The sequence below is a fragment of the Bufo gargarizans genome, chromosome 5, assembly GCF_014858855.1.
Source record: "Bufo gargarizans isolate SCDJY-AF-19 chromosome 5, ASM1485885v1, whole genome shotgun sequence".
NCBI lineage: Eukaryota > Metazoa > Chordata > Amphibia > Anura > Bufonidae > Bufo > Bufo gargarizans.
Window position 1 is genome coordinate 446881139 of NC_058084.1, and position 8056 is coordinate 446889194.

The following is an 8056-nucleotide window of genomic DNA, read 5'->3' on the forward strand; positions in this document are numbered from 1 at the left end:
TTTGCAGCAATCTGTCAACAAGGAACTTCTGGTATAGCACCATTTTGCTCGTCCTCTCCACCGGAGGAATGAGAGATGAGAAGTTCTCTTTGTAGCGGGGGTCCTGAAGGGTTAACACCCAGTAATCCCTGTTATCTAAAATGCGTATAACACGGGGGTCACGGAAAAGGCAGCCTAACATAAAGTCAGCCATGTGTGCCAGAGTACCAGTGGGCAAGACTTCGCTGTCGTCATCAGGAGGATGACTGTCCATCTCCTCATCCTCTTCCTCCTCTTCTGTCCACCCACTTGCGGACTGAAATAAATATTGGAATACACAGGTCGGCGACGTATCTAAGGAATTCCTGACAATACCAAGTGGGTGCCACAGGGAGAAGTCTGTGTCTGTATTTCTTTGTTCAATATGATCTCCAATGTTCAATAAATAAATAAATGATATCTCCATTAAATAATAGAGTGTCACACTTACTTCACCGGGGAGGAGGCTATAGAATAAAGCTCAGGACTAGGGATGAGCGAACTCGAACTGTATAGTTCGGGTTCGTACCGAATTTTGGGGTGTCCGTGACACGGACCCGAACCCGGACATTTTCGTAAAAGTCCGGGTTCGGGTTCGGTGTTCGTCGCTTTCTTCGCGCTTTTGTGACGCTTTCTTGGCGCTTTTTGAAAGGCTGCAAAGCAGCCAATCAACAAGCGTCATACTACTTGCCCCAAGAGGCCATCACAGCCATGCCTACTATTGGCATGGCTGTGATTGGCCAGAGCACCATGTGACCCAGCCTCTATTTAAGCTGGAGTCACATAGCGCCGCCCGTCACTCTGCTCTGATTAGCGTAGGGAGAGGTTGCGGCTGCGACAGTAGGGCGAGATTAGGCAGATTAACTCCTCCAAAGGACTTGATTAACTGATCGATCTGCAGCTGTGGATCATTGAGCTGCTGATCCTCAATTGCTCACTGTTTTTAGGCTGCACAGACCGTTTGTCAGTCTCATTTTTCTGGGGTGATCGGCGGCCATTTTGTGTCTTGTGGTGCGCCAGCACAAGCTGCGACCAAGTGCATTTAACCCTCAATGGTGTGGTTGTTTTTTGGCTAAAGCCTACATCAGGGTGAAGCTGTCACACCAAGTGCATTTAACCAGCAATAGTCTGTTTATTTTTTGGCCATATACTACATCAGGGGCAAGCTGCGCCTGTCACCAAGTGCATTTAACCCTCAATGGTGTGGTTGTTTTTTGGCTAAAGCCTACATCAGGGTGAAGCTGTCACACCAAGTGCATTTAACCAGCAATAGTCTGTTCATTTTTTGGCCATATACAAAATCAGGGGCAAGCTGCGCCTGTCACCAAGTGCATTTAACCCTCAATGGTGTGGTTGTTTTTTGGCTAAAGCCTACATCAGGGTGAAGCTGTCACACCAAGTGCATTTAACCAGCAATAGTCTGTTTATTTTTTGGCCATATCCCAGTCTAATTCTGTCACTAAATCCATACCGGTCACCCAGCGCCTAAATACTAGGCCTCAAATTTATATCCAGCTAAATCTGTCCCTAGTGCTGTAGCTGGGCGAGTTATTTAGTGTCCGTTCAAGCACATTTCTTGTTCTGGGTTGAAATACAATTCCCAATTTAGCAATTTCATAATTTAGTGGTTCCTGCTATATCAGAGCTATTTGAAATCTATCCCAAAAAGGGTATATAATATTGAAGGTGCACATTGGGTCATTCAGAATAACTTCACACACACCCGCTACTGTGTATTTCCAAGTCTAATTCTGTCACTAAACCCATACCTGTCACCCAGCGCCTAAATACTAGGCCTCAAATTTAAATCCCTCTAAATCTCTCGTTACCCACCGCTGTACTGTTGTTGCTGGGCAAGATATTTAGTGTCCGTCAAAGCACATTTTTTGTTCTGGGTTGAAGTACAATTCCCAATTTAGCAATTTCATAATTTAGTGGTTTCTGCTATATCAGAGCTATTTGAAATCTATCCCTAAAAGGGTATATAATATTGAAGGTGCACATAGGGTCATTCAGAATAACTTCACACACACGCTTCTGTGCATTTCCAAGTCTAATTCTGTCACTAAATCCATACCGGTGACCCAGCGCCTAAATACTAGGCCTCAAATTTAAATCCCTCTAAATCTCTCGTTACCCACCGCTGTACTGTTGTTGCTGGGCAAGATATTTAGTGTCTGTCAAAGCACATTTTTTGTTCTGGGTTGAAGTACAATTCCCAATTTAGCAATTTCATAATTTAGTGGTTTCTGCTATATCAGAGCTATTTGAAATCTATCCCTAAAAGGGTATATAATATTGAAGGTGCACATAGGGTCATTCAGAATAACTTCACACACACGCTTCTGTGCATTTCCAAGTCTAATTCTGTCACTAAATCCATACCGGTGACCCAGCGCCTAAATACTAGGCCTCAAATTTAAATCCCTCTAAATCTCTCGTTACCCACCGCTGTACTGTTGTTGCTGGGCAAGATATTTAGTGTCCGTCAAAGCACATTTTTTGTTCTGGGTTGAAGTACAATTCCCAATTTAGCAATTTCATAATTTAGTGGTTTCTGCTATATCAGAGCTATTTGAAATCTATCCCTAAAAGGGTATATAATATTGAAGGTGCACATAGGGTCATTCAGAATAACTTCACACACACCCGCTACTGTGTATTTCCAAGTCTAATTCTGTCACTAAATCCATACCGGTGACCCAGCGCCTAAATACTAGGCCTCAAATTTAAATCCCTCTAAATCTCTCGTTACCCACCGCTGTACTGTTGTTGCTGGGCAAGATATTTAGTGTCCGTCAAAGCACATTTTTTGTTCTGGGTTGAAGTACAATTCCCAATTTAGCAATTTCATAATTTAGTGGTTTCTGCTATATCAGAGCTATTTGAAATCTATCCCTAAAAGGGTATATAATATTGAAGGTGCACATAGGGTCATTCAGAATAACTTCACACACACCCGCTACTGTGTATTTCCAAGTCTAATTCTGTCACTAAATCCATACCGGTGACCCAGCGCCTAAATACTAGGCCTCAAATTTAATTCCCTCTAAATCTCTCGTTACCCACCGCTGTACTGTTGTTGCTGGGCAAGATATTTAGTGTCCGTCAAAGCACATTTTTTGTTCTGGGTTGAAGTACAATTCCCAATTTAGCAATTTCATAATTTAGTGGTTTCTGCTATATCAGAGCTATTTGAAATCTATCCATAAAAGGGTATATAATATTGAAGGTGCACATAGGGTCATTCAGAATAACTTCACACACACCCGCTACTGTGTATTTCCAAGTCTAATTCTGTCACTAAACCCATACCTGTCACCCAGCGCCTAAATACTAGGCCTCAAATTTAAATCCCTCTAAATCTCTCGTTACCGTTGTCCTGTTGTAGCTGGGAAAGTTATTTAGTGCCCGTCAAAGCACATTTTTTGTTCTGGGTTGAAGTACAATTCCCAATTTAGCAATTTCATAATTTAGTGGTTCCTGCTATATCAGAGCTATTTGAAATCTATCCCAAAAAGGGTATATAATATTCAAGGTGCACATTGGGTCATTCAGAATAACTTCACACACACGCTTCTGTGCATTTCCAAGTCTAATTCTGTCACTAAATCCATACCGGTCACCCAGCGCCTAAATACTAGGCCTCAAATTTATATCCCGCTGAATTTGAATACAATACATTGGGCCAAATAATATATTTGTTGTTGTGGTGAACCATAACAATGAGAAAAACATCTAGTAAGGGACGCGGACGTGGACATGGTCGTGGTGGTGTTAGTGGACCCTCTGGTGCTGGGAGAGGACGTGGCCGTTCTGCCACATCCACACGTCCTAGTGTACCAACTACCTCAGGTCCCAGTAGCCGCCAGAATTTACAGCGATATATGGTGGGGCCCAATGCCGTTCTAAGGATGGTAAGGCCTGAGCAGGTACAGGCATTAGTCAATTGGGTGGCCGACAGTGGATCCAGCACGTTCACATTATCTCCCACCCAGTCTTCTGCAGAAAGCGCACAGATGGCGCCTGAAAACCAACCCCATCAGTCTGTCACATCACCCCCATGCATACCAGGGAAACTGTCTCAGCCTCAAGTTATGCAGCAGTCTCTTATGCTGTTTGAAGACTCCGCTGGCAGGGTTTCCCAAGGGCATCCACCTAGCCCTTCCCCAGCGGTGAAAGACATAGAATGCACTGACGCACAACCACTTATGTTTCCTGATGATGAGGACATGGGAATACCACCTCAGCATGTCTCTGATGATGACGAAACACAGGTGCCAACTGCTGCGTCTTTCTGCAGTGTGCAGACTGAACAGGAGGTCAGGGATCAAGACTGGGTGGAAGACGATGCAGGGGACGATGAGGTCCTAGACCCCACATGGAATGAAGGTCGTGCCACTGACTTTCACAGTTCGGAGGAAGAGGCAGTGGTGAGACCGAGCCAACAGCGTAGCAAAAGAGGGAGCAGTGGGCAAAAGCAGAACACCCGCCGCCAAGAGACTCCGCCTGCTACTGACCGCCGCCATCTGGGACCGAGCACCCCAAAGGCAGCTTCAAGGAGTTCCCTGGCATGGCACTTCTTCAAACAATGTGCTGACGACAAGACCCGAGTGGTTTGCACGCTGTGCCATCAGAGCCTGAAGCGAGGCATTAACGTTCTGAACCTGAGCACAACCTGCATGACCAGGCACCTGCATGCAAAGCATGAACTGCAGTGGAGTAAACACCTTAAAACCAAGGAAGTCACTCAGGCTCCCCCTGCTACCTCTTCTGCTGCTGCCGCCTCGGCCTATTCTGCTGCTGCCGCCTCGGCCTCTTCCTCCGCCTCTGGAGGAACGTTGGCACCTGCCGCCCAGCAAACAGGGGATGTACCACCAACACCACCACCACCACCTCCGTCACCAAGCGTCTCAACCATGTCACACGCCAGCGTTCAGCTCTCCATCTCACAAACATTTGATAGAAAGCGTAAATTCCCACCTAGCCACCCTCGATCCCTGGCCCTGAATGCCAGCATTTCTAAACTACTGGCCTATGAAATGCTGTCATTTAGGCTGGTGGACACAGACAGCTTCAAACAGCTCATGTCGCTTGCTGTCCCACAGTATGTTGTTCCCAGCCGCCACTACTTCTCCAAGAGAGCCGTGCCTTCCCTGCACAACCAAGTATCCCATAAAATCAAGTGTGCACTGCGCAACGCCATCTGTGGCAAGGTCCACCTAACCACAGATACGTGGACCAGTAAGCACGGCCAGGGACGCTATATCTCCCTAACTGCACACTGGGTAAATGTAGTGGCAGCTGGGCCCCAGGCGGAGAGCTGTTTGGCGCACGTCCTTCCGCCGCCAAGGATCGCAGGGCAACATTCTTTGCCTCCTGTTGCCACCTCCTCCTTCTCGGCTTCCTCCTCCTCTTCTTCCACCTGCTCATCCAGTCAGCCACACACCTTCACCACCAACTTCAGCACAGCCCGGGGTAAACGTCAGCAGGCCATTCTGAAACTCATATGTTTGGGGGACAGGCCCCACACCGCACAGGAGTTGTGGCGGGGTATAGAACAACAGACCGACGAGTGGTTGCTGCCGGTGAGCCTCAAGCCCGGCCTGGTGGTGTGTGATAATGGGCGAAATCTCGTTGCAGCTCTGGGACTAGCCAATTTGACGCACATCCCTTGCTTGGCGCATGTGCTGAATTTGGTGGTGCAGAAGTTCATTCACAACTACCCCGACATGTCAGAGCTGCTGCATAAAGTGCGGGCCGTCTGTTCGCGCTTCCGGCGTTCACATCCTGCTGCTGCTCGCCTGTCTGCGCTACAGCGTAACTTCGGCCTTCCCGCTCACCGCCTCATATGCGACGTGCCCACCAGGTGGAACTCCACCTTGCACATGCTGGACAGACTGTGCGAGCAGCAGCAGGCCATAGTGGAGTTTCAGCTGCAGCACGCACGGGTCAGTCGCACTACAGAACAGCACCACTTCACCACCAATGACTGGGCCTCCATGCGAGACCTGTGTGCCCTGTTGCGCTGTTTCGAGTACTCCACCAACATGGCCAGTGGCGATGACACCGTTATCAGCGTTACAATACCACTTCTATGTCTCCTTGAGAAAACACTTAGGGCGATGATGGAAGAGGAGGTGGCCCAGGAGGAGGAGGAGGAGGAGGAGGAAGAGGGGTCATTTTTAGCACTTTCAGGCCAGTCTCTTCGAAGTGACTCAGAGGGAGGTTTTTGGCAACAGCAGAGGCCAGGTACAAATGTGGCCAGCCAGGGCCCACTACTGGAGGACGAGGAGGACGAGGATGAGGAGGAGGTGGAGGAGGATGAGGATGAAGCATGGTCACAGCGGGGTGGCACCCAACGCAGCTCGGGTCCATCACTGGTGCGTGGCTGGGGGGAAAGGCAGGACGATGACGATACGCCTCCCACAGAGGACAGCTTGTCCTTATCCCTGGGCAGCCTGGCACACATGAGCGACTACATGCTGCAGTGCCTGCGCAACGACAGCAGAGTTGCCCACATTTTAACCTGTGCGGACTACTGGGTTGCCACCCTGCTGGATCCACGCTACAAAGACAATGTGCCCACCTTACTTCCTGCACTGGAGCGTGATAGGAAGATGCGCGAGTACAAGCGCACGTTGGTAGACGCGCTACTGAGAGCATTCCCAAATGTCACAGGGGAACAAGTGGAAGCCCAAGGCCAAGGCAGAGGAGGAGCAAGAGGTCGCCAAGGCAGCTGTGTCACGGCCAGCTCCTCTGAGGGCAGGGTTAGCATGGCAGAGATGTGGAAAACTTTTGTCAACACGCCACAGCTAACTGCACCACCACCTGATACGCAACGTGTTAGCAGGAGGCAACATTTCACTAACATGGTGGAACAGTACGTGTGCACACCCCTCCACGTACTGACTGATGGTTCGGCCCCATTCAACTTCTGGGTCTCTAAATTGTCCACGTGGCCAGAGCTAGCCTTTTATGCCTTGGAGGTGCTGGCCTGCCCGGCAGCCAGCGTTTTGTCTGAACGTGTATTCAGCACGGCAGGGGGCGTCATTACAGACAAACGCAGCCGCCTGTCTACAGCCAATGTGGACAAGCTGACGTTCATAAAAATGAACCAGGCATGGATCCCACAGGACCTGTCCGTCCCTTGTCCAGATTAGACATTAACTACCTCCCCATAACCATATATTATTGGACTCCAGGGCACTTCCTCATTCAATCCTATTTTTATTTTCATTTTACCATTATATTGCGATGCTACCCAAAGTTGAATGAACCTCTCCTCTGCCTGTGTGCTAGGCCTAAATATATGCCAATGGACTGTTGCAGTGGTGGCTGACATGAAGCCTGATTCTCTGCTATGACATGCAGACTAATTCTCTGCTGACATGAAGCCAGATTGTCTGTTACGGGACCTCTCTCCTCTGCCTGGGTGCTGGGCCTAAATTTATGACAATGGACTGTTGCAGTGGTGGCTGACGTGAAGCCTGATTCTCTGCTATGACATGCAGACTGATTCTCTGCTGACATGAAGCCAGATCCTCTGTTACGGGACCTCTCTCCTCTGCCTGGGTGCTGGGCCTAAATTTATGACAATGGACTGTTGCAGTGGTGGCTGACGTGAAGCCTGATTCTCTGCTATGACATGCAGACTGATTCTCTGCTGTCATGAAGCCAGATTGTCTGTTACGGGACCTCTCTGCTCTGCCTGTGTGCTAGGCCTAAATATATGCCAATGGACTGTTGCAGTGGTGGGTGACGTGAAGCCTGATTCTCTGCTATGATATGAAGACTGATTCTCTGCTGACATGAAGCCAGATTGTCTGTTACGGGACCTTTCTCCTCTGCCTGGGTTCTGGGCCTAAATTTATGAAAATTGACTCTTACAGTGGTGGGTGACGTGAAGCCTGATTCTCTGCTATGATATGAAGACTGATTCTCTGCTGACATGAAGCCAGATTGTCTGTTACGGGACCTTTCTCCTCTGCCTGGGTTCTGGGCCTAAATTTATGAAAATTGACTCTTACAGTGGTGG